Raw genomic sequence first — 27,019 nt, forward strand, 5'->3', positions numbered from 1 at the left:
CTAATATACTGTATACATCATGACTTCTTGTACTTACTATAAGAAAATCTGGCAGATGGCAATATGAGTTTTGTTCTAACAAATATGGAAAATTTTCTGACGACACATGATGTGTTTTGAGGAAGGGGTACATTTTCTTTATTTGTATGAGGGTCCCAGAGAAGCTGGCTTCAGGAAACTTGAAAGAGGTTTCTTCCCCTTGCTTCATTATATGAAGGTGGCCAATTGTCTGTGTGGCTCCACCTAGATATTATCTGGGAGCTAGAAGCTCATCCAACAGATGGGGAGAGGAATTAATAGGAATTGAGGCAGGCACTGGCTTGTGGCCCTCTTGTTCCTTAGAAATTCCAGTGGCTACCCTGGAGTGGGCAGTGGTCTCCACGAGACGTGGAAGCCCAAGGCCTGCCTTTCTATAGCACTCTGGATGGAACGGTGGCTGTACGAAGCCAAGGGAGAATGAATCTGCTTAGAAGTCTTGGCAATAGATTCCAAGGCCCACTTGGTACAGGTCAGGGACATCCCACCTCCTAAACAGGTCTTGCTAACTTGGACACTGAGTATCTTAGCAGCAACTGCTAGGGATGTGATGACATAGATCGTCAAATTTTCTGGTCTATGTAAGCCATTCCTCTCTTCCTAGGACTTCTGAATTTGCATGATGGTAAGGGTCTCACCAAATTAAATTGAACATAAAAATAAAGCAAGGTGACTTTCCTTGTACTCAAGTCGAATGGAGCATGTTTATATACTCTACACCTGACCATGGATGACATAGTTAACTGATAATCACACTATTTCTAAAGCAGGCCTCTAGTGCCATCGTTGGAAATAAGTATGACTTAGGTAAAGATGTCTTTAGCATTTTGTCTCTTTCTTTAAAGAGCTTCATCCACTTCACCTCAGAAACCCAGCATATATCTAGTGCACGTTTGCCAGGCACCTCATTCTCCATGCCTCAGTTCTGTCCCTATCTAAGCATATGTGACACATCTACCCCTTCCAAATTTACCCTTTGGTAACAAATCAGGGGTGACACATTAACGACTTACAGTGAATTAGTAAGTTACCCTGCTGTCAAAGACGAAAATAAGCCAGAGACCCAATTAGCTGAGGCCATTTATTCATAAGCTTGCAGCTACAAGGAGATGGTCCGCTGTCACTTCCCTTTCAGCAGGGGTTTGAAGGAGCTGGGAAGGTTTCATAGAATAAAAATTGTCCTGAAGATCATCTCTGCTGAGCATTCCATACGGGTAGGTTTCTGATTGGTCTTTAAGTATATTTGGTAGTCTTTAATTAATTCCCAATGTGTTTTTCCATGACTGCTAAATTTTCAGGTTGGGCAGAATTGGAAAGGCTTCTCTGCCTTTTCAGGGCTAGCTTAAGATATTTCTTAACTCCAGAGGGCAGAGTGGGATATCTGGACCTGGCAGAGACCAGGAAGGATTTCTTTCCTTTGTGAAAGAATGTGCTAGTCTTACTTCCAAGAATGCAAGTCCTCAAGAAATAGTTTCTTGTGGGGGTGCCTGGGTGGTTCAGTTGATTAAGCAAATGACTCTTGATTTTGGCTCAGGTCATGATTTCAGGGTTGTGTGATTGAACCCTGCAACGGGCTCCATGCTGGGCGTGGAGCCTGCTTAAGATCCTCCCCCTCCTCTGCCACTAAGACAGTGGCTTAATCTCCAAGGAAAAAGAGATAGTTTCTCATTTGTGGGACTCCATTCCTCCTCCTTTCTTATTTCAACAGCACAGAAACAGCAACAATCACAAAAGAAAAGAAGACTTGTGTTACTGAGTACTTACTAAGTACAGACTCTACAAGGTAAGTGGAATTCCCATAAAAAAAAAAAAAAGAAACTGATGCTCAGAGAGGTTGGGTGAGCTAACCAAGGCCCTTCAGCTATTCAGCTTATAAGAATCAGATTTGAGACCAGGGCCTGTTTGGTTCTGATACTGTGATCTCTCAACCATATCATCTCCTTATTGGGTAAGACTGAGGAGGGTAGTGACAGCAGCCATTCAGACTTTCAGGCAGGACTGGAGGGGACCAGTCTTGGGTAAGGAACACTACTGGCATCATCTAGCTCAAACCTCCTGTTTGGGCCAAGCTTTAACAAGCTCACGTGTAGCTCCAGCTTTGCACGGGAAACTGTCTACTCTGAAGTCCAGCACCTTTCAGTTTCAGGGGTAGTCGCATTAGGGAAAATGGCCAAGGAGGAGGTGGAGGTAGCAAGAGGACTGTAGGTAGGGTCTGGAAGGGACAAGCAGACAGTGGCAACCCAACTGTTACTAAGGGCATTTGCTACTAACATCTGCCACCAAAACCTTACATCTTTAGACAGAGGGTAGAAAAGAAATATGTTATTAAACTCTCAAAAGGCAAAAGAAAATGCAGCAGAGATGAGTATTTAAGTTCTAGATATTTTCTCCCTTAATATACAATTGTGTGCTCTTCTTCCGAAATTTTCAGCTCAGTCACATGACTCCACACACTCCTTTTATGGACTTACTGCCTCAGTAATTTGACATTAAGGCATGATGATAGGGCACGGTGTCGAAACAGCCTCCACGGAGTGAGGAGAAGTGATAGCAACCATCCAAGAGGAGATAATGTTCTCTTTAAGTGACTGTCTGATGGGACTTTATTGTATTTTGTGGTGCATCATAAAAACCTCTCCTTCTGTCACTTTCACATCTTTAGGGACCTGATACCCTTGGATCCCAGGTGTGAAGGCCTTACCTAAAGCTCCCTTCCCCATGCCCTTGGGCATGCATACTTGGCAGGGAGGAAGATGTAGACCTTGGGGGATATTTCCAGGACCTCGCTGGCTTCCCATTCACCACCAGGATGATTCCATCTGCAAATGGGGTATATTATTAGTACTTGAAAGCCATCCAAGGAAACTGGTTTTAGTTACAGCTTTGGAAGGGGCCCCTCTGGGTGTAACAAGGGAACTGGAATCAGATGTTGTCAGGGGAGGCATTGATGAGTTAGAAGTTTCTGACACCCCCACCCAGATGCCTAATGAATGCAGATGGGAGACAGGAGACCCATAAACAGATGTTTCTGTTGTTTGTGAATTTTATTGTGGAGGAGAAAAAAGGTTACCATGTAAATCAGAGCAGAAAGCCACTATGAATTACTCATTACTTTTTAACTGCCAACAATTAATGTCCCTTTCCCAAATAGTGTTTTGCTCTGTCTTTATTACTTAGAAACTTGTACTTTCATTCCCCAGAGCTGCTAAGTCACACTGGAAAGATGTAGATGGTATTTCTTCTAGAAGCATGAGGACTGCCAAACTTCTGCATGTGAGCCATATTTTAAAGAGTGTTAACAGTGTACTGAGCCAGGAACCTCCATGTTTCTTGGGCCACCTGTGAAAGGTGATGCAGAAAGGAGGAGCCATCAAGAACTATCTAATGGTTCCCAACCTAGAAACCCAAACTCTTCTTGTGCTGCAAACTACTTAGAGCAGTTTGGTATTTACCAGATGTCCCTTGAGGTCCCCTGACCACTGAGATATAAATGAAGCTGCTTCTGATCCCATGCCAAATTCAGTAGGAAGTCTGAGTCATTCCCAATCTCTCCAGGGTTTCTGGGAAGGGGTGGCTTATATTTCTGCTGAGGGAGTGGCTTGTATTTCTGCTGGTCACACCTCTCGCTGTGAGCCTCTGTTCTAAGTCACTCAGTTCAGAGAGCGCTGCTGTCCCGACATGCTGTCGTGTTTCAAAATGCATCATCTGAGCTACAGTATCAGTCTCTGCGCTTGCTTTATCACCTCTTTCCTGCATCCCCACCACAAGGCCTCTGCATGGTGCTGACTTTCATGAAGACTTGGCAGATAGAAAGGACTGATAAAATATATAAAATACATAAAAATGCAAACAACCTAAAATTGAACAATATTCTTTGTAAGCCCTTCACCATCTTTACCAACCCAAGTTCCAGCTTCCTACATGTTGCTCAGTGGTACTTCTCACTCCTTCTTCTGGTTTCACTCTGTTTATTTTCCTTCCCTCTTCTACTTCTATCCCCTTCCCATTAAGGAACAGCAATAAAAAGCTCAAAGCACTCAGATCACCTCCAGGTCTCCTTGCACATCCAAGGTCTCACAAAAGTGTTTTGTGGCTTAGTGGACCATGACAATGGCCTCTGCCTTTCCCCCTCCCTAGCAGTGTCTGCTGAAAGGGAAAAGAAGCAGTGGAGAGATTTTAGCTCTCACTGAAGTGGTTTATGACACTCCTCCCAGCCCCCTCCTTTGAAGGCAGAAGCCTGTGGAGCCAATTTTGGGTTTAGTCATTCTCCCTTTTCATTACTAGTGTTTCACTGCATTACAGGTCTTATATAGTCCAGCTAAGCGGACTTATGTTAAAAAATGTGTCCATTACTGTGAATCTCAAGTATTCTTCCTCGGCCAACAATTTGGGAACTTGTTGGAGATGCAAATTTCCAGGCCCCACTCTAGACCTACTGAGTCAGAGACTCTGGGAGTGGGATGCAGCAGTCTGATTTAACATGCCCTCCAGCTGATTCAATATACCCTCAAATTTGAGAACTGCTGAGCTAACAGATGGGCCTAAAAGACATCTGGGCAGAGAACACCGACCACAAATGCCAACAAATCAGTAACTAATTAAAGTACATCAAGATACTACATTCTTCCAACAGGGTTGGTGGTTGTGGAGGGGCTGAGAGCCTTGTGGGTTGTACCAAGTGAGGCCAAAGAGGAGAGTTAATGGAAGTTAACATTTACTGGGAACTGACTACGTGTGGGCACTGCTCTAAATTGTTACATGGTGGTTCACTATTCCCCCTCAATAATCTTGTGATGTAAGTATTATTATCATCCTCATCTTATAGATGGGGAAGGTGAACCACAGGAGACAGCTAGCTTGATTAAAGACATACAGCCAGGAAGGGAGAGTGCCCACACTAGAGCTTTGGTGTCTCCAGTCCCTTCCCTCTTCTGTTGCCACTTCACAATACCATTTTCTTTGCACCTATCTTTTTTGAAAGGACAATTTTAACCTCCTGCTTAGCCTCTTCCCATTGGTAGTGGAAGAAATGCATTAAAAAGGCTGTTGGCTACTCTGCTTAAAAAGAAAGGGAACCAAGACAACAGAGTCATTTCAATGGCTCTCTTTTCTTATTTGTAGGGAAAAGAACTTTGAGAGGCAGTATACTACTATAGGGAAATATAAACTTTGAAATCAGATGGATATGGGCTTAAAGCACTACTCACTGCTGGCTGAGTCTGCGGGCAAGTTACTTACCTCATCTGTAAGATGAATATGATAATACACATCTCAGGGTGGTTGTGTGAACCCCCAAAGCCTACATATGCAAAGCTCCAATGAAAAACCTAAGAATGTGAGCCCCTTGCTTGCCTTTTCCTTTCTCCTGCATAGAATGATTTCCATGGAAAAGTAGAGTTTAGGAATAGATTATAATTTTATGGAGTATCCCTAGATATAAACAAATAAAAATGGAATGTTTCTAAATTTTTTCTTCTTCTGCAAGGGGATTTCAAAGCTTCTGATTGTTGATACAGTGGTAAAATCCACTGGTGTTTTTTAAAGATTTTATTTATTTGAGAGAGAGAAAGAGAGCACAAGAACGAGCACAAAAGGTGGTAGGGGGCAGAGGGAGAGGGACACATAGGCTCCCCACTGAGCAGAGAGCCCAAGATGGAGGCTTCATCCTAAGATTCCAAAATCACAACCCAAGCCGGAGGCTGATGCTCAACTGCCTGAGTCACCCAGGAACTCCTAAAAGCCACTGGTCTTGAGCATAGGTTATTAGGAAGCAGGGGGAGCTACTTACCTATATCCTGGGTATGTGGGCTGCTGTTTATCTCCATGACTGATATATGGAATTGCTCTCGGGATCATCTGGATTCTGGGTAAAATCTTCCCCAGAAGACCAAAAATTTCCTGTTCCTCTGGGGCTTCCTCACCGTCTTACTTAGAATCTGTGCCTTCTAAACATGGCAAGACCTCTTAGCAGCAATGAGCAGGGACAAGTATTCTTGAGATGAAAGTGTGAAGGAGATAAATTCACCATGGAATGTTTAATTTTCTTCAATAACCTCACTTCCAAATCCCTCCTGACCTTAAAATGATTAAGATAATAAAAAAGCTTTGTCATTTCGTTGACCTACCATTGGCCCTCATAAAAAAGTCATCATGAACTTCAAATGTTAGTGTGTAGTACTAATATCATTTTAACTTTCCATATTCCTTACTTTCTCTAGTAATTATGTTCCTTCAAGTAATTTTTTTCTCAGTGACTATCCATGGTACATTTTATGCAATTCCAAAGTTTCAAAGAAACTTTCCGCTGGCCTGAAAGATGATTATATGGTTATGGAAAAGGTGTGTGACTTTTATGCCCAACATAAATGTTCTTTTTGTGTGTGTGTGTGTGTGTGTGTGTGGCAAGTGTGCCCTGATCCTCCATTGTCAGCCCATGTGCTTTGAGGAAATGCGACCACTCTGGATGACAGCATGTATCACATGATGTAAGCTAGTCAGTCAGTGCATTCTTTCTGGCTGTCATGACTAGTTCAGGAATAGGTCCAAGATCCAAGTCAGGTCTATTGGGTTCAGTAAGGCCCTCCTCAAAGATTGCATGTACAGTATTATGGGAAACAAAATCTCTCTCTTTCTTTGTACTTCATATCATATCAATGGGAATATAGGATGCTGGGCCTGATCCTGAGGATCTTGAGGATAAAGCCATCAAAGAGAACACTGAGTTGAAAGCTGATTTCTGATGGTATTATCAGCTATCTTAGTCTGCTTGGGCTGCTATAACAAATTACCCTAGACTAGGTGGCTTAAACAACACACATTTATTTCTCATAGCTCTGGAGGCTGAGAAGTCAAAGATCAAAGTGCTGGCAGATCCAGTGTCTGATGAGAAATTGCTTCATGGCTTGTAGACGATCATATTATTGTATCTGTACCTGTTAGAGAGCAGAGAGGGAGCAAACTCTCTCCTGACTTTCACAAGAGCACTGATCCTCCTTAGGTTTCCACTCTCATGTCCTCAGTAAATCCTAATTACCCCCCAACGGTCCTGCCTCTTTTACCAACATATTAGAGCACAGGGTTTTGTTTTATTTTATTTTATTAAAGATTTTATTTATTTAGTCATGAGAGACACCGAGAGAGGGGCAGAGACACAGGCAGAGGAGAAGCAGGCTCCCTGCAGGAAGCCCAATGTAGGACTTGATCCCAGGACCTCGGGATCATCACAACCTGAGCCAAAAGCAGACGCTCAACCCCTGAGCCACCCAGGTGTCCTGAGCATAGGGTTTCAACACATTTAACATTTATGGGGGTAACAGAATTTGTGGCGGAGTGGGCAAATAACTGAGGCTCTCCAGGCGCCCGATGCTCGCACCCCGTCGAGGCGCAAGCAGTGCAAACCCCAGCACATCAACTCGGAGGAGGACCCGGGCGAGCAGCCCCCGCAGCCCCCGCCCCGGAGTTTGCAGATGCGGCCGCAGCGGCGCGGGCAGCGGGGGAGCCGGGGGCTCCAATGAACCACCCCGGGACCGGCAGTGAAGCCAACAGGGATGGAGTGACTGCAGAGAGGACTCGTCGGGTGGAGGCTCGCATCTGTGAGCAATGCTGGGCAGAGTTCTTCAGCTTCTCGGAGTTCTTAGAACATAAGAAAAATTGCACTAAACCCCAGCGGTGCTCACCAGGAGCGACAGCGAGGGGCCGGCGGCCGCGCTCAGCACCCCCCGCCCCCAGCACAGCCCAGGCGCTGCGGAGGGTCCCGGGGAGGGCGGCGGCGGCTCGGGAGCTGAAGGAGAAGCCGGGCGCCCAGTCTGTCGTGTACCTGAAGGCGGAGACCGCTCTGCCGACCGAGTCCCAGGCCATAAGCTACTTACCCAAAGGCAAAGTGGCCAACACCAAGGTCACCCTGGGGCACCAAGGTGCCGGTGAGCCGCGCAGCGCCCAGCGCCAGCAGCCCCCGTGGGGCCTGGAGCAGATCCTGCGCCGCAGCAGCAGCTGCAGCAGACCCAGCTCGCCCAGCACATCGGCGCGCAGGGGAGCACGTGGGCCTCGCACGCCCTCCACTCGGGGGCGTGGCTGCCGACACCCTCAAGACCCTGGGCAGCCGCAGGTCCCAGCGGTTTCCGCGGCCGTGGCCCTGCTCAGCCAGAAAGCCGGCAGCCAGGGCCTGTCTCTGGACGCCCTGAAACCAGCCCAGCTGCCTCACCAAACACCCCTTCCACCGCCAGCTCCCGGGGCGGGCGCCCTTCGCCCTGGAGCCCGAGGGGACCAGGGTGCTTGCTGCCCAACGTCATGTCGCGCCTTCCCGGTGCTTTGCTACCTCAGGCCCCAGGCTCTGTGCTCTTCCAGAGCCCTTTCTCCACCTGAGAAAGGGTGGCGTTAGACCCGTCCAGGAAAGGGAAGGGGAAGCCACCCAACATGTCCCCGGTGGAGGCCAAACCCAAAGACGAGGCCGTCCTCTGCAAGCACAAGTGTAAGTACTGTAGCAAGGGTTTTGGGACCCATAGCTCCCTGTAGATCCACCTCCGCTCCCATACCGGAGAGAGACCCTTCTGTGCTCTGTCTGTGGCCACCGGTTCACCACCAAGGGCAACCTCAAGGTGCACTTTCATGACATCCCCAGGTGAAGGCCAACCCCCAGCTCTTTGCCGAGTTGCACGGCAAAATGACGGCAGGCAATGGCTTTCCCTATGCACTCTCTGTACCCGTCCCCATACATGAATCGAGTCTCTCTTTAGACAGCAAACCTGTCCTTTTTTTTTTTTTTTTGGTTTTATTTTTAAATATTTTATTTATTTATTCATGAGACACAAAGAGAGAGAGGCAGAGACACAGGCAGAGGTAGAAGCAGGCTCCATGCAGGGAGCCTGACCTGGGACTCGATCCTGGGTCTCCAGGATCACGCCCTGGGCTGAAGGCGGTGCTAAACCGCTGCGCCACCGGGGCTGCCCGCAAACCTGTCCTTGTAAGAGGGACCCCCGTCTAGGGCTACCTCAGAATCTCTCTTCAGGGACTAACCTCAAGGACCTCCTGGGCGCCCGCTGCCCAACCACCTGCAGCCTGGGCCTTCCCCTGAAAGTGAGGACGGATCCCTACTGTCTGGGGGGGGGGGGGGGCCGGCAAACCACACTTCCCCAAGGGTTGGTGGCTTCCAAGAGAGGGGGACCCCCGAGCCAGGGTCACAGACCCTAAAATTAAAGCGGCTGGTGGAGAACATGGACAAGGCCACCACCGACCCCAACAAATGTCTCACTTGTCACCGGGTCTTGAGCTGCCAGAGCTCCCTCAAGATGCATTACCGCCCCCGTGGGGGGAAGCTGGCCAGCGAGGACAGCAGGGCTCTGCTAGGAGCTGATGGCAGGAGAGTCCCTGAGATGTTTCCAGAGGAAATCCTGGCCCCTGCGGTGACCATGGGCCCTGTGGTGTGGACCCAGTACACCACCGTGCTCAACGGAGGTCTGGCCATGAAGACCATGAGCTCTCTCTCTGTGATCCAGAGTGGGGGGAGTCCTACCCTCCCAGTCAGCCTGGGGGCCAGCTCCACTGTGAGCACCGCCACTATGTCCGAGATGAATGGCCCCCAGCCTGCCATCAGTGCTGAAGTGGAAAAACCAGGTGCTGCCCACAGCGTCCCCAAACACCAATTCCCTCACTTCCTCAAAGAAAATAAGATTGCAGTCAGCTAAGCTCTTTGTCCAGGGAGAAATGCAGGCAGAATGACCTCTAGAACTCTACTTTTCTTTTCTTTTTTTTTTTCCTTGTTAAAAGAACCCATCTCCTGTTTTGCTTACTGATGTGCAAATGATGTTTACAGTTGTGATCACAACCTCAGGCGAGTCCTACAATCAGATGTTGATGTTGTTAATACTGCTTTGCAAAAAAAAAAAAAAAAATTGAAAAAATTGAAAAAATAAAAAAAATTAAAAAAGAGAAAAGAAATTGAAAAAAGAAAATTGAAAAAGAAAAAAAAACCCTAAAATATATACAGACTAGAATTTTTTTTCTTTAATTTTGGAAAGAAGCGGGTCTTGCAAAGTAGCTTTGTTACTTGCAACAAACTGTATACATAAAACCTTTGTACAACCGAGAGTAACTATTTCCAAAGACCATCCTCCTATTTCAAGTTGGAACTTACTGAACTACAATGGACAAGACAACTGTTAGCCTAATTGAGGAATTGGGGGAGGGGATACTGTATACTTCCCTGGTGACTGTATGCAGGTAGGTGGACGAGATCTGGCATCTGTTTAGGGACCTGTTTTGTATGACCCCCCCCCCCCCCCCAATCCCTGTACCCATCCTTCCTTTTTCTTTTTTTTTCCCCTCAATGTACTTTTTTTTTTTTTTTTTTTTAATTTAAACTAAGGTTGTAGAATTACAAAATTCTTCATTCAGCCTTGGGACCTTAGGTAGCATACCCTCAAATGGACTGGTTTAGTCCTTAGGGAGTCAATGTGTGTTGCTGCTTATTAGAGTTCATTAGGAGCCCCAAGTGTGCCAATGTACTCCCTACGCTTTCCAGATGCCTCCTTCCTGAGCCACCAGGAGGGCTAGGCACCTAAGCAGGGACCCTCAGGTGACTTAATTAGGTTCGCCAGTGCCTACTTGAAAAAGACCTGGGTTTTCCTTCTTGAAGAAACTCACGGAAAGGGCATATTTCTTATAGGTTCACATACTACTTTGTACAAAAAAATGTCCTTTGGTGCAGCTTATGCCAAGTTAGTATGAAGATTGTTCTTGAGTATTGCATGAAGGCTACGATGTTCGAACCGGCAAGTCATGGGTGTGAAAGCTTTAATTTATCTACCTCATTTATTTTTTAATTTTTGTAGCCATAATGTCTGTTTTCCTATGTTATGACCGCCGAAGTGTTCTGACGCCCTGTCTTAAACCTGAGTTGATGTGTGGTGGGAGCAGCTGGACGTTGGAGATAATTTTCATGATTCTTTTTTTTTTTTTTTTACCCCCCCGCCCCCTTTTTGTATATGTAATGATGAAACACGCTCTGATGGTTGAATAAGGAAGGAGAAAGAAAGACCTTAATTTCCGAGTGGAGAATCTCCTTCTTTGTGGAAAAGTAGATCAAGACTGTTAACAAAAGTTGGTCTGTGTTATTTCAACTGACTTTAGGATCCAAAATTTTTTTTTGCCACATTGTGCCTTTCCTTCTGGAATTGTAAGTTGAGAACACAATGCTAGTACCTGTTTACACTGTAAAGTGGATATTGTTACAGAGAACACACCAGAGCCCTTCTCCCTGTTAAGCAAATCATGCCCATGTGAATGTTTGATCTGTGGAGAGAAACCCCTGTAAGTTTTTACCTGCTGATGCTGTCTGTCTTGTTGGAGAATAAATTTTGGATGTTTCTTTCTCCCCCCGCCAAAAAAAAGAAAACATTTATGGGGGTAACAGTTATTCAGTCCATGATACTGGAGCTCTGTGCTACACCCCCAAATTAACTTAATTTTACCTATAGACTTTTCAGCATAAATAAACAATAACTTTTTTTCTTTTGCTTTTTCTTTTCTTAAACTGGCTGGGTTAAATCATCTACAATTTGCAGCTGCTCATAGTACCGACTCATACTATTATTTATTAACATTAGAAAGCAGCCATATACAATATGTAAATGAATGGGCATGGCTTGTTCCAGTAAAACTTTACTTACACAAATGTGTGGTTGGCACACAGGCTGTAGTTTATCAACCACTGATCTTTTTTTTTTTTTTTTTTTTAAAGATTTTATTTATTTATTCATGATAGTTACACAGAGAGAGACAGAGAGGCAGAGACACAGGCAGAGGGAGAAGCAGGCTCCATGCAGGGAGCCCGACGTGGGATTCGATCCCGGGTCTCCAGGATCGCGCCCCGGGCCAAAGGCAGGCGCCAAACCGCTGTGCCACCCAGGGATCCCTATCAACCACTGATCTAATTGAATCCTTCTCATCCAACCAATGAGGAACCAAGGCCTTCTATAGAAGTCAAGTGGCCTGCCAACAGTGGACCATTCAGTTCCCGGTCAAACTGAGAAAAGACACTTACCTTCTGACTTTCCTAGTATACCATGTTGTTAGCCCTTAATAGAGTCTGGCTTGACATAAGTTTGAGGTTAAATGAGCTTCAGAATAATGCAACAGCCTGACTTGAATTCTTGAAATGTCTGCCCATGAGACTGGATGAGATAAAACCTGAACTATGTTTAGTTAGTGTGAAACAGTCAGACCAGACCAGAGCTGGATCATCTCTGCTCACCAGAGAGGTTTTTATTCTTGTTCTTTACAGTTTGTTTTTGAAATTTTTATTGTTTTTTCAGTTTTCTGAGGTATAATTACAAATGAAGTTGTCGTATATTTGAAATATACAATGTGATGGCTTGGTATACATGTACATTGTAAAAAAATTCCCACCATCAAGTTAATTCATGCAATACCTCTGGTATTCGCTATGTGTGTGCGTGTGTGTGTATGTGTATGAACATTTAAGCTCTACTCTCTTAGTAAATTTCAGTGTACAATACAGTATTACCAACCGTAGTCATCATGTTATACATTAGATCTTTAGAACTTATTCATTTTATAACTGAATATTTGTACCCTATAGCCAGCCTCTCTCTACTTCCCCCACTCTCCAGCCCCTGGCAACTACCATTCTATTCTGTTTCTATGCATTCAACTTTGTTAATTTGTCTTCATGTTTAAGTGATACCATGCAGAAATCTCTTTCTCTGTATATCTCTGTCATATTTTACATACCATAATGCTCTCTAGGTTCATGCATGTTGTTGCAAATAGCAGGATTTTCTTCTTTTTAAAAATGAATTAGTATTCAGTATATATACACACATATACATATGTATTATATATATATATATACACACACACACACTTTCTTTTTTTCACATTTTCTTTATCCATTCATCTACTGATGGACATTTAGGTTGTTTCTATACTTTGGCTATTGTGAATAATACTGCAATAAACATGGGAGTACAGATGTCTCTTCTAGACACTGATTTCAGGGGCAGCTGGGTGGTTCAGTAGGTTAAGCATCTGACTCTTCCTTTTAGCTCCGGTCATGATCTCAGTGTTGTGAGATCAATCCCTGCATTGGGCTGGGCTCTATGCTAGGTGTGGAGCCTGCTTGAGATTCTCTCTCTCCCTCCCCCTCTGACCTTCCTCATATGTGTGCACTCCCTCTTTCTCTCTCTTATTAAAAAAAAAGAAAAAGGATAGTGATTTCATTTTCTTTTAAAGAACCCAGAAGTGGGATCACTGGATCATATGGTACTTCCACTTTTAATTTCCTGAGGAACATCCATACTGTTTTCCGTAGAAGCGTACCAGTTTACATTCCCACCAACAGTGCTCAAAAGGTCTCTTTTCTTCACATCCTTGCCAGCTTTGTTATCTGTTGTCTTTTTGACAATAGACATCCTAACAGATGTTAAGTGATATTTCATTGTGGCTTTGATTTGTCCTTCCCTGATGATTAATGGTGGTGAGCACTTTTTCCATGTGCTTGTTGGAAATTCATGTATCTTCTTTGGAAAAATGTCTATTCAGTTCCTTCGCCCATTTTTAAATTGGGTTATTTGGATTTTTGCTATTGAGTTATGTGAGCTCCTTGTATATTTCAGATACTAAACCCTGATTGGATAGGTGGTTTGCAAATATCTTCTGTTCAGTAGGTTGCTTTTTCATTTTGTGAATGGTTTCCTTTGCTGAGCAGAAGCTTTTTAGTGTGATGTAGTCCCACTTGTTTATTTATACTTTTGTTGCCTTTGCTTTTGGTGTCAAATCCAAAAAACAATTGCCAAGACCTATGTTAAGGAGTTTACCCCTCATGTTTTCTTCTAGGAGTTTTATGGTTTCAGGTCCAATGTTCAAGTGTTTAATCCATTTTGAATTGATTTTTGTGTACAGTAAAAGATAGAGGTCCAGTTTCATCCATTTGCATGTGGATATCTGATTTTCTCAACACTATTTATTGAACACTTGCACATGTTTAAGAACTGCTTCTTTGTTTGCTATAGTCCTTTGGAACTCATGAATGCAAATCCCACTGGCTATTAGGTTAGGTGATTTGGGGGACTATCCCTTGAATAGCAGCCATACAAGTTGGGGCACTAGATGCATGAGCAGTCTCCTTCCAGGGTGATACTGGTGACTTGATTTTATTGTTGGAGTGAACTAGGAGATACTGGTGACTTGATTTTATTATTGGAGTGCACTAGAGGCAGAAGGTAGGAGAAATGTCCATCAGCTCCAGAGGATTGAAGATAGCACCTAGCCACATGCTAATTAAAAGCTGAGCCCTCAAGCAGCAGTTTATATACATTCAAACGTTTATATACATTCAAACCTCTTCTAGGAAAGACTGCTAGATGGGTGTTTTTGCCTTTTTCCTCTGCGCTAGGCTCTGGGGATAGGTACAGTGAGTGCTCACGTGTTTGCCTGTTAACAACCACTTCTCCTCTATTACATTCTTGGGGGACTTATGTATGCAAGCTCTGTTGGCTCTCTGAGTAGAATCCAGTAGATCTGGGGTTCTGTCCCTTGTGTGGCAGATGCAAAAGCTGGGACACTAGATATGAGCTCAAACACTTTAGTTATCAGGAAGAAGCTAGTTGGACAGTGGGTGTTTCCTTCCTACTGTGTAGTGCTGTGCTGAGGGTGTGGCTTATGGAGGGGGTGTGTCTCAGCCTTTCCTACTTGGTTTTAGGTGGGTATTTTCTCATTTGTTCAATGTGTAGGAGCAACTCAGCTAGTTTCTGGAATTCTCTGAGAGGGCACTGCTGTGTAGCTGCACATTTGGTGCATCTGTAAGAAGAAGGAAATTCAAGAGCCTCTGTGGCTTAGGGTTCCCGGAGAAGTTTATAGGAAAAGGTAGAGTTTTTTAAAGGTCAGATTAGACTTCAAGCATTTTCTGAGGTAAAGTTATTTTCATATGGTTAGAGTAATTTGAATCTCTTTGTCAACTTTGTATTGCTGAATGATAGAGGGAGGGCCACCATCTAGCTCATTGTTTCCATGCATTTACACGTTTTAATGTCTATTTTTCTCCCAAATCTTCTCTTCTAATTCCCATTTTTTGTTCTCTTTGATTTTGGACTCAGAGTTCACATTTTCCATGAAATCTTTCATTGGTGATCTAGTTGATTTTTTGGTCAATTGTCTCTGATTAGGTGTCGGCCTGGGGTTAACATAAGAATTTGCACCTATTGACATGTTCTTTTGTATTATTTCCTTCATGGGTGGGTAAGTGCTTACTTGCAGGAAGGATCTCTTTATCCCAAACCAAAATCATGTTGGCTTCTATTTCTCCCCTAGATCCAGGTTCTAGTTATGGTTAGTGGGTCTGTAAAGTGTGTATGATAACCCATGGGTTCTTGGTGTGCATATGAAAGTGACACAATACTGAATGTGAAGTGATGACTGGGGAACCTGCCATTACACTATGTCCGGTAGGAGTGGGAGGATATCAGATGGTGCCACACTGGAATTACTGTGGTCTTCAGCATCAGAACATCAGCTTTATGATGGATTCCAAATAGAAAGTACCTGTCTCATCACCACAGCCTGTGGAGAAGCTCACAATTCAGACAAAATGCAGCTTCCAAGAAAAGTAAAGATCATATAGTTTAGAAAGCCAGAGAACTGCAATATTGTACAGCTATTTCTGTGATGAGCAAACAAGCAAGGGAGGCTGCCAAATGTTTGCAGATGTATAAGATGAAAGTAATTTTGAACATTACGGAGCAAATGCTGAGAGTGCTTCATGATTCCTCAAAAGGAACTAGAGCAAGAAGTCAATCCCTATACAGAGGGTATAGGTGGGTCGATGTGGGTGGGATTCACAAAAGGATCCGTAGGACCTGAAAGAATATAATCCAGATCAGAATTGTCCCTTTAGTCACATTGGTGCTTTTTAAATATTTGGCAAATAATTATTATTGATTGAGTACTCTCTCCCTAACTCATTACGAGTTTCTTGGGATGAATGAAATGGAGATGAGTATCAGAACCCATTCTTCTTTGTGATCTATTAGATATTTGAGTGTATAGTAAATTGTATTTGTTTTCACCATAGAGTGTTGAGTCAGTTACTCAACAAATTCTTTTATAGTCTTTGTAATATTATTTATCAATGAGATCTCTAGGCATTATATATGCAGCTATATCGAGGTGCCTTGATTAGGTGGCCTGTACCTGATTTTTTATACTCATGATTTTGGTGTCCAGTCTGCAGATAAGCAAGCTTCCTACAGGAATCTGTCTTAACAAGGCTTATTCCTGCCTAGGCTTGGTGCACATTATACTAGCACATGAACAAACCACTATCTTGACAAATATTTTCATGACTTTCTATGGAGAAAGTCCTGTTGACAATCTTTACTGCTAAAGAGTTGTATCCTGTGTCTATGGAAGGCTTGAGGAAAATTCTGGCCCCATCATTCCCTAAATAACACCATCCAGTTCTTTACTTTTCAAAAAAGCTTCCTTTTTTTCCAGCTGGTTTTGAGAAAGTGAGATCCGCTTCTGCTATGAATTTAGTTCTTGCTGTGCATTAATGCAGATTATGAATTTCCCCAGTAGGCTGAGCCTGAGTAAGGCATAGTTTTTATATCCTTCACTCCTTTCCAAGCTGTTAGGATCCTCACGGTGGAGGTACACACTCCACGTCTTCCAGATGCCGCCAATCACCATTGTGGCACCACCTCCAAGGTCACCTTCTTTGGAAAGGACACCTTTTGAAGGACCAACATTAACTGAGTAGCTATGATGTGCCATACACTGTAGAGTCTCTGCATTTGGTATTCAAGCAAGCCCATGAGGTAGGCATCATTGAATCTAATTTTTTAGAAAAAGGAAACTGAGGCTCAGAAATTTTGAATAACTAGTTCAACTCAGTCTGATTCCCAACTCTTTATTTCTTCTGGTATACCTAGGAGCTCTCTTCTTTACCCTGTTCCCTTTGTACATAGTAAAATTTGCCCCAAGCTCTGACCAGTTATGTTCCATCCTCCAAGGCCCTAGTGCTGGGTGTTAGTGCTAAGGTTTTTGCTAAGATGTTGACACCTGACTTTATCTTTCTCAGGCATATTTGCTTTTTAAGAGTTCACCCAAGCAAAAAATATTTGCTAATACTTAATGTTTAAATATTTATAAAGAGAGGCCATGTAACGTAGCTGTTAGGTGTGGGCTCTGTGGTGCCAAACTGGATTTAAGTCCTCACTAGTTGTGTAACTTGGCCAAGTTGCTTAAACCCTATGCTTCATTTTAACAATATGATGATTGTGAGAATTAAACAATTAAAGTTACATCAAGATTTTAGAGGAGTGCCTGGCACATAGTAAGTGCTCAAATTCTTCTTTTTAAAAAAGATTTATTTATTTATTCTAAGAGGGGGTGGAGGTAGAGTAAGAGAGTCTTTAAGCAGACTCCCCACTGAGTGGGAAGCCCAAGGCGGGGCTCACCCCAGGACCCTGAGGTGACGACCTACGCCAAAATCAAGAGTTGGAAGCTTAACTGACTGAACCACCCAGGCGCCCCACTCAAAATATTCTTAAGAAACAGGGAGTGGCCCAGCAGGCACATACTCTGTGCCAGGTATAGAGGATCCCCAGAGTCACATGGGCTCAACTCAGCTGTCTAACAATATTACTTAGGCTATTTCAGAAATGAATTTTTGGGTAATAACAGAACTGTAATGAAATAGCTGAAGTGGACTGAGCATTTATTATATGCCAGACTCTAAGCTCAGGGCTTTACTCGGATCATCTCAAATAATCTGCAACAGCTCCAGGAGGAGCCATGATCTCCGTTTTATGAGGAGAACGTCTGAAGGGCAGAGCTGGGATCTGACCCCACTAACCAGTCTGACTGCAGAATCTGCCTGTTGTGAATGTCCACTCCTTACTGGGATGCTTACCTTGATGTTAGTTTGATGTGGTCTCTCACGTCTCTCTGTTAGAATCCCTCAGCCTCCCCTGTGTGCCATAGCTTTATTTCCCACATGAGTTCACACAGTGATGTATTGCTAACTAGAAATAGACCTTTTCTTTTTTTTTTTTTTTAAACCAGTGGGGTCTATATTTAAGAGCTTTGTGCAGATAAGCTGTGAGACACCGGCTGAGGCTGCTGTTTGCAGAAGAGATACAGAGGGAGGAGGGAGGAGGAATTTGGCCAAATGTGAATATTTATATTTTTCCAGATAATTAACTATGGCAGCTTGTAAGTGAAATATTTGCCAGTGCTCATGAACATTACCCAGTGTAATGTTATCTTTTGATTAAACAACATATGTTCCCTAATAATGCATATGTAAGAAGGATAAAGAGAAAGGTGCCAAGATACTTGGAATTCTGGATTTCTTAGATTTGATGGATGTCAGCCAGATTTGTACACAGTTCAGGACTTTCCAGGGAGAAAGGGAGACTATGGTTCTGTTGATTACGTATTGTTCTTTTTCTCATCCACCTACAAACAATATTGTCAGTGTGATAATGTGAGTAATACTACATGCAAAGGGCACTGGATTAAGTCTGGTAGAGGGAAAGAAAATGAGCTATTTCATGAATTAGGCTTCAGTTTAATTTCTCACTGAAACTCATTTTCTAGGTCAATGGGTCTCAAACTTTAGCTGCATCAGCATTACCAGGTGGTCTTAAAATAGATTTCTGGGCTCCAGCAGAGTCTCTGCTTCAGTAGACCTTGGGTAGGGACTGAGGATCTTCATTTCTAGCAAGCTCCCAGTTGTTGCTGGTGCTACTGGTCTGGGGATCACACTTTGAGAACCACCGACCAAGGTTGAGTTTCAGATTACATGGAGCATGCTGATTGACAAGAGGTCCCACTGTGATATTCAAGGTGCATTTATTCTAACATACTCTGTGAGATTCAAGTCACACACATTTCCATTTACTGAGGTACCAGGGGTTTGGTGAAATGGTACCTGGCATAAAATCAAATTGTGGCTAGCCCAAATTGTAAACTAGACTCTAATTATAAACTTTTTTTGTATATTTTTTTTATTGAAGTTCAATTTGCCAACATATGGTATAACACCCAGTGCTCATCGCATCAAATGCCCCTCTCAGTACCCGTCACCCAGTCACCCCATCCCCCTGCCCACCTTCCCTTCTACCACCCCTTGTTCGTTTCCCAGAGTTAGGAGTCTCTCATGTTCTGTCTCCCTCTGATATTTCCCACTCATTTTCTGTCCTTTCCCCTATAATCCCCTTCACTATTTTTTATATTCCCCATATGAATGAAACCATATAATGTTTGACTTACTTCATATTACTCTCCAGTTCCATCCATATTGAAGCAAAAGGTGGGTATCTGTCATTTCTAATGGCTGGGTAATATTGCATTGTATATACAGACCACATCTTCTTAAAAATCTTCTGCACAGCAAAAGAAACAGTCAACAAAACTAAAGACAACCTACAGAATGGGAGAAGATATTTTTGCAAATGACATATCAGAAAGAAGGCTAGTAGCCAAGATCTATAAAGAACTTATTAAACTCAATAGCAAAGAAACAAACAATCTAATCATGAAATGGGCAAAAGATTTGAAGAGAAATTTCACCAAAGTAGACATACACATGGCCAACAAGCACATGAGAAAATGCTCTGCATCACTTGCCATCAGGGAAATACAAATCAAAACCACAATGAGATACCACCTCACACCAGTGAGAATGGGGAAAATTAACAAGACAGGAAACAACAAATGTTGGAGAGGATGCGGAGAAAAGGGAACCCTCTTGCACTGTTGGTGGGAATGTGAACTGGTGCAGCCACTCTGGAAAACTGTGTGGAGGTTCCTCAAAGAGTTAAACATAGAGCGGCAGCTCTATGCCCCTGCCATTGCACTGATAGGGATTTACCCCAAAGATACAGATGCAATGAAGCACCAGGACACCTGCACCCCAATGTTCATAGCAGCAATGTCCACAATAGCCAAACTGTGGAAGGAGTCTCGGTATCCATCTAATTCTAAACTTCTAAGCTGTTTTTCTTGCTATCTGTCAACAGATCTTTTTTTTTTTTTATTGGTGTTCAATTTACTAACATACAGAATAACCCCCAGTGCCCGTCACCCATTCACTCCCACCCCCCGCCCTCCTCCCCTTCCAACACCCCTAGTTCGTTTCCCAGAGTTAGCAGTCTTTACGTTCTGTCTCCCTTTCTGATATTTCCCACACATTTCTTCCCCCTTCCCTTATATTCCCTTTCACTATTATTTATATTCCCCAAATGAATGAGAACATATAATGTTTGTCCTTCTCCGACTGGCTTACTTCACTCAGCATGATACCCTCCAGTTCCATCCACGTTGAAGCAAATGGTGGGTATTTGTCATTTCTAATAGCTGAGTAATATTCCATTGTATACATAAACCACATCTTCTTTATCCATTCATCTTTCGTTGGACACCGAGGCTCCTTCCACAGTTTGGCTATCGTGGCCATTGCTGCTATAAACATCGGGGTGCAGGTGTCCCGGCGTTTCACTGCATCTGTATCTTTGGGGTAAATCCCCAGCAGTGCAATTGCTGGGTCGTAGGGCAGGTCTATTTTTATTTTTTTTTTTATTTTTTTTTATTTTTCTTTTCTTTTTTTTTTTTTTATTATTATTTTTTTTATTGGTGTTCAATTTACTAACATACAGAATAACACCCAGTGCCCGTCACCCATTCACTCCCACCCCCCGCCCTCCTCCCCTTCTACCACCCCTAGTTCGTTTCCCAGAGTTAGCAGTCTTTATGTTCTGTCTCCCTTTCTGATATTTCCCACACATTTCTTCTCCCTTCCCTTATTTTCCCTTTCACTATTATTTATATTCCCCAAATGAATGAGAACATATAATGTTTGCCCTTCTCCGACTGACTTACTTCACTCAGCATAATACCCTCCAGTTCCATCCACGTTGAAGCAAATGGTGGGTATTTGTCATTTCTAATAGCTGAGTAATATTCCATTGTATACATAAACCACATCTTCTTTATCCATTCATCTTTCGTTGGACACCGAGGCTCCTTCCACAGTTTGGCTATCGTGGCCATTGCTGCTAGAAACATCGGGGTGCAGGTGTCCCAGCGTTTCATTGCATTTGTATCTTTGGGGTAAATCCCCAACAGTGCAATTGCTGGGTCGTAGGGCAGGTCTATTTTTAACTGTTTGAGGAACCTCCACACAGTTTTCCAGAGTGGCTGCACCAGTTCACATTCCCACCAACAGTGTAAGAGGGTTCCCTTTTCTCCACATCCTCTCCAACATTTGTTGTTTCCTGCCTTGTTAATTTTTCCCATTCTCACTGGTGTGAGGTGGTATCTCATTGTGGTTTTGATTTGTATTTCCCTGATGGCAAGTGATGCAGAGCATTTTCTCATGTGCATGTTGGCCATGTCTATGTCTTCCTCTGTGAGATTTCTGTTCATGTCTTTTGCCCATTTCATGATTGGATTGTTTGTTTCTTTGGTGTTGAGTTTAAGAAGTTCTTTATAGATCTTGGAAACTAGCCCTTTATCTGATATGTCATTTGCAAATATCTTCTCCCATTCTGTAGGTTGTCTTTGAGTTTTGTTGACTGTATCCTTTGCTGTGCAAAAGCTTCTTATCTTGATGAAGTCCCAATAGTTCATTTTTGCTTTTGTTTCTTTTGCCTTCGTGGATGTATCTTGCAAGAAGTTACTATGGCCGAGTTCAAAAAGGGTGTTGCCTGTGTTCTTCTCTAGGATTTTGATGGAATCTTGTCTCACATTTAGATCTTTTATCCATTTTGAGTTTATCTTTGTGTATGGTGCAAGAGAGTGGTCTAGTTTCATTCTTCTGCATGTGGATGTCCAATTTTCCCAGCACCATTTATTGAAGAGACTGTCTTTCTTCCAATGGATAGTCTTTCCTCCTTTATCGAATATTAGTTGCCCATAAAGTTCAGGGTCCACTTCTGGATTCTCTATTCTGTTCCACTGATCTATGTGTCTGTTTTTGTGCCAGTACCACACTGTCTTGATGACCACAGCTTTGTAGTACAACCTGAAATCTGGCATTGTGATGCCCCCAGATATGGTTTTCTTTTTTAAAATTCCCCTGGCTATTCGGGGTCTTTTCTGATTCCACACAAATCTTAAAATAATTTGTTCTAACTCTCTGAAGAAAGTCCATGGTATTTTGATAGGGATTGCATTAAACGTGTATATTGCCCTGGGTAACATTGACATTTTCACAATATTAATTCTGCCAATCCATGAGCATGGAATATTTTTCCATCTCTTTGTGTCTTCCTCAATTTCTTTCAGAAGTGTTCTATAGTTTTGAGGGTATAGATCCTTTACCTCTTTGGTTAGGTTTATTCCTAGGTATCTTATGCTTTTGGGTGCAATTGTAAATGGGATTGACTCCTTAATTTCTCTTTCTTCAGTCTCATTGTTAGTGTATAGAAATGCCACTGACTTCTGGGCATTGATTTTGTATCCTGCCACGCTACCGAATTGCTGTATGAGTTCTAGCAATCTTGGGGTGGAGACTTTTGGGTTTTCTATGTAGAGTATCATGTCATCGGCGAAGAGGGAGAGTTTGACTTCTTCTTTGCCAATTTGAATGCCTTTAATGTCTTTTTGTTGTCTGATTGCTGAGGCTAGGACTTCCAGTACTATGTTGAACAGCAGTGGTGAGAGTGGACATACCTGTCTTGTTCCTGATCTTAGGGGAAAGGCTCCCAGTGCACCCCATTGAGAATGATATTTGCTGTGGGTTTTTCATAGATGGCTTTTAAGATGTCGAGGAATGTTCCCTCTATCCCTACACTCTGAAGAGTTTTGATCAGGAATGGATGCTGTATTTTGTCAAATGCTTTCTCTGCATCCAATGAGAGGATCATATGGTTCTTGGTTTTTCTCTTGCTAATATGATGAATCACATTGATTGTTTTACGGGTGTTGAACCAGCCTTGTGTCCCAGGGATAAATCCTACTTGGTCATGGTGAATAATTTTTTTAATGTACTGTTGGATCCTATTGGCCAGTATCTTGTTGAGAATTTTTGCATCCATGTTCATCAGGGATATTGGTCTGTAATTCTCCTTTTTGGTGGGGTCTTTGTCTGGTTTTGGAATTAAGGTGATGCTGGCCTCATAGAACGAATTTGGAAGTACTCCATCTCTTTCTATCTTTCCAAACAGCTTTAGGAGAATAGGTATGATTTCTTCTTTAAACGTTTGATAGAATTCCCCTGGGAAGCCATCTGGCCCTGGACTCTTGTGTCTTGGGAGGTTTTTGATGACTGCTTCAATTTCCTCCCTGGTTATTGGCCTGTTCAGGTTTTCTATTTCTTCCTGTTCCAGTTTTGGTAGTTTGTGGCTTTCCAGGAATGCGTCCATTTCTTCTAGATTGCCTAATTTATTGGCGTATAGCTGTTCATAATATGTTTTTAAAATCGTTTGTATTTCCTTGGTGTTGGTAGTGATCTCTCCTTTCTCATTCATGATTTTATTAATTTGGGTCTTCTCTCTCTTCTTTTTAATAAGGCTGGCTAATGGTTTATCTATCTTGTTAATTCTTTCAAAGAACCAACTCCTGGTTCTGTTGATCTGTTCCACAGTTCTTCTGGTCTCGATTTCGTTGAGTTCTGCTCGAATCTTTATTAACTCCCTTCTTCTCTTGGGTGTAGGATCTATTTGCTGTTTTTTCTCTAGCTCCTTTATGTGTAAGGTTAGCTTTTGTATTTGAGTTCTTTCCAGTTTTTGAATGGATGCTTGTATTGCGATGTATTTCCCCCTTAGGACTGCTTTTGCTGCATCCCAAAGATTTTGAACGGTTCTATCTTCATTCTCATTAGTTTCCATGAATCTTTTTAATTCTTCCTTAATTTCCTGGTTGACCCTTTTATCTTTTAGCAGGATGGTCCTTAACCTCCACGTGTTTGAGGTCCTTCCAAACTTCTTGTTGTGATTTAGTTCTAATTTCAAGGCATTATGGTCTGAGAATATGCAGGGGACAATCCCAATCTTTTGGTATCGGTTCAGACCCGATTTGTGACCCAATATGTGGTCTATTCTGGAGAAAGTTCCATGTGCGCTTGAGAAGAATGTGTATTCAGTTGAGTTTGGATGTAAAGTTCTATAGATATCTGTGAAATCCATCTGGTCCAGTGTATCATTTAAAGCTCTCGTTTCTTTGGAGATGTTGTGCTTAGAAGACCTATCGAGTATAGAAAGAGCTAGATTGAAGTCACCAAGTATAAGTGTATTATTATCTAAGTATTTCTTCACTTTGGTTAATAATTGATTTATATATTTGGCAGCTCCCACATTCGGGGCATATATATTGAGGATTGTTAAGTCCTCTTGTTGAATAGATCCTTTAAGTATGATATAGTGTCCCTCTTCATCTCTCACTACAGTCTTTGGGGTAAATTTTAGTTTATCTGATATGAGGATGGCTACCCCTGCTTTCTTTTGAGGACCATTCGAATGGTAAATGGTTCTCCAACCTTTTATTTTCAGGCTGTAGGTGTCCTTCTGTCTAAAATGAGTCTCTTGTAGACAGCAAATAGATGGGTCCTGCTTTTTTATCCAGTCTGAAACCCTGCGCCTTTTGATGGGGTCATTAAGCCCGTTCACATTCAGAGTTACTATTGAGAGATATGAGTTTAGTGTCATCATGTTATCTATTCAGTCCTTGTTTTTGTGGACTGTTCCACTGAACTTCTTCTTAAAGGGGAATTTTAAGAGTCCCCCTTAAAATTTCTTGCAGAGCTGGTTTGGAGGTCACATATTCTTTTAGTTGCTGCCTGTCTTGGAAGCTCTTTATCTCTCCTTCCATTTTGAAGGAGAGCCTTGCTGGATAAAGTATTCTTGGTTGCATGTTCTTTTCATTTAGGACCCTGAATATATCCTGCCAGCCCTTTCTGGCCTGCCAGGTCTCTGTGGAGAGGTCTGCTGTTACCCTAATACTCCTCCCCATAAAAGTCAGGGATTTCTTGTCTCTTGCTGCTTTAAGGATCATCTCTTTATCTTTGGAATTTGCAAGCTTCACTATTAAATGTCGAGGTGTTGAACGTTTTTTATTGATTTTAGGGGGGGATCTCTCTATTTCCTGGATCTGAATGCCTGTTTCCCTTCCCAGATTAGGAAAGTTTTCAGCTAGAATTTGTTCAAATACATATTCTGGCCCTCTGTCCCTTTCGGCGCCCTCGGGAACACCAATTAAACGTAGGTTTTTCTTTCTCAGGCTGTCGTTTATTTCCCTTAATCTATCCTCATGGTCTTTTAATTGTTTGTCTCTTTTTTCCTCAGTTTCCCTCTTTGCTATCAACTTGTCTTCTATGTCACTCACTCGTTCTTCCACCTCGTTAACCCTCGTCGTTAGGACTTCTAGTTTGGATTGCATCTCATTCAATTGATTTTTAATTTCTGCCTGATTAGCTCTAAATTCTGCAGTCATGAAGTCTCTTGAGTCCTTTATGCTTTTTTCTAGAGCCACCAGTAGCTGTATAATAGTGCTTCTGAATTGGCTTTCTGACATTGAATTGTAATCCAGATTTTGTAACTCTGTGGGAGAGAGGACTGTTTCTGATTCTTTCTTTTGAGGTGAGGTTTTCCTTCTAGTTATTTTGCTCAGTGCAGAGTGGCCAAAAGCAAGTTGTATTGGGAAAAAGAGAAAAAGAGAGGAGAGAAAGAAGGAAAGAAAAGAGAAAGAGAAAAAAAAGGGAAGAAAAAAAACGAAAAAAAAAAAAACGAAAAAAAAAAGAAGAAAAAGAGAAAGAAAAAGAAAGGAGAAAAAAGGGGGTGGAGGAAGGAAACAAATCAAAAAGCAAAACAAACAAACAAACAAAAAAAACAAACAAACAAAAAAAAGAACCACGGGGCAGTATCTTCTGATTCTGTGTACTTTAAGTCCCTTGGCTTCTCCTGGAAGTTGTCCGTCTAGCTGGTGTTCTGGGGGAGGGGCCTGTTGTGCTGGTTTTCAGGTGTTAGCAGTTGGGGGAGCTGCTGTGCCCCTGCCTGGTGCAGGGCTCGGTGGGGGTTGTTTACCCCGTGAGGCCGCAGGAGGAACAGCCCCAGTGGCGGGGCAGCTCTGGAAACCTGGATTCAGCTCCGGCAGGAACTCCGTCTGCAGGGCCTGGAGGCTCCGGGGCGGGGCCGCTGATCTGCTCAGCTGGGGCAGGAGCGTCCTCGCTGTCCTGGGCCCTCCCGGCCTCTGCCTGTCCCGGGGGAGGCGGGATCCTGGGCTGTGTCCCGGCGCCCTGTGCTCCGGAGCCTGCGCTGTTGGATTCGCGCTCCCGGGCCGCGCAGCCCCCTCCGCGGAGCCGCCGCCCGAGCCCCTCCGAGCTGCTCCTGGAACCGCGCAGCCCCCTCCGCACGGAGCCTCTTCCCCTGCCCGAGCCCCTCCGAGCTGCTCCCGGGGCCGCGCAGCCCCCTCCGCGGAGCCGCCGCCCGAGCCCCTTCAGCTGCTCCTGGAACCGCGCAGGCCCCTCTGCACGGAGCCTCTTCCTCTGCCCGAGCCCCCCGAGCTGCTCCCGCCCCGCAGCCCCCTCCGCGGAGCCGCCGCCCGAGCCCCTCCAGCTGCTCCGGTCCCGCCGTGCGCGCTGCAGCCCTTAGGGAGCTCGGCGCACTCTCCTGGGCGCGCAGTTGCTCTGTTCCTGTCCCGGGGAGCCCGAGGGCATCCCCGCCCTCCTGGGTCCTGCTCCACCTCCCTGGAGCCCCTTTCCGCCCGGGAAGGTCGGTGCAGCTCCTGCTCCTCCGGGACGGGGCTCTCCTGTCCTGGGGACACTCCCCCCGGCCTCAGCCCGGCTCCTCGCGGGGCCCCTCCCCCTTGGAGGCCTTTGTTCCTTTATTTCTTTTTCCCCGTCTTCCTACCTTGATAGAAGCGCGAACTCTTCTCACTGTAGCATTCCAGCTGGTCTCTCTTTAATTCTCAGGCCGAATTCATAGATTTTCAGGATGATTGGAAGGTTTTCTAGGTAATTTGGTGGAGA

General features: G+C 43.7%; 1 pseudogene; it reads left to right on the top strand.

Moving 5' to 3' along the window:
• The first annotated feature begins 1,145 nt into the window (after positions 1-1,145).
• On the top strand, positions 1,146-9,716 carry LOC144291872 (sal-like protein 4 pseudogene; annotated as a pseudogene).
• Positions 9,717-27,019: the final 17,303 nt, after the last annotated feature.

This window comes from Canis aureus, chromosome 20 (assembly GCF_053574225.1).
Source record: "Canis aureus isolate CA01 chromosome 20, VMU_Caureus_v.1.0, whole genome shotgun sequence".
NCBI lineage: Eukaryota > Metazoa > Chordata > Mammalia > Carnivora > Canidae > Canis > Canis aureus.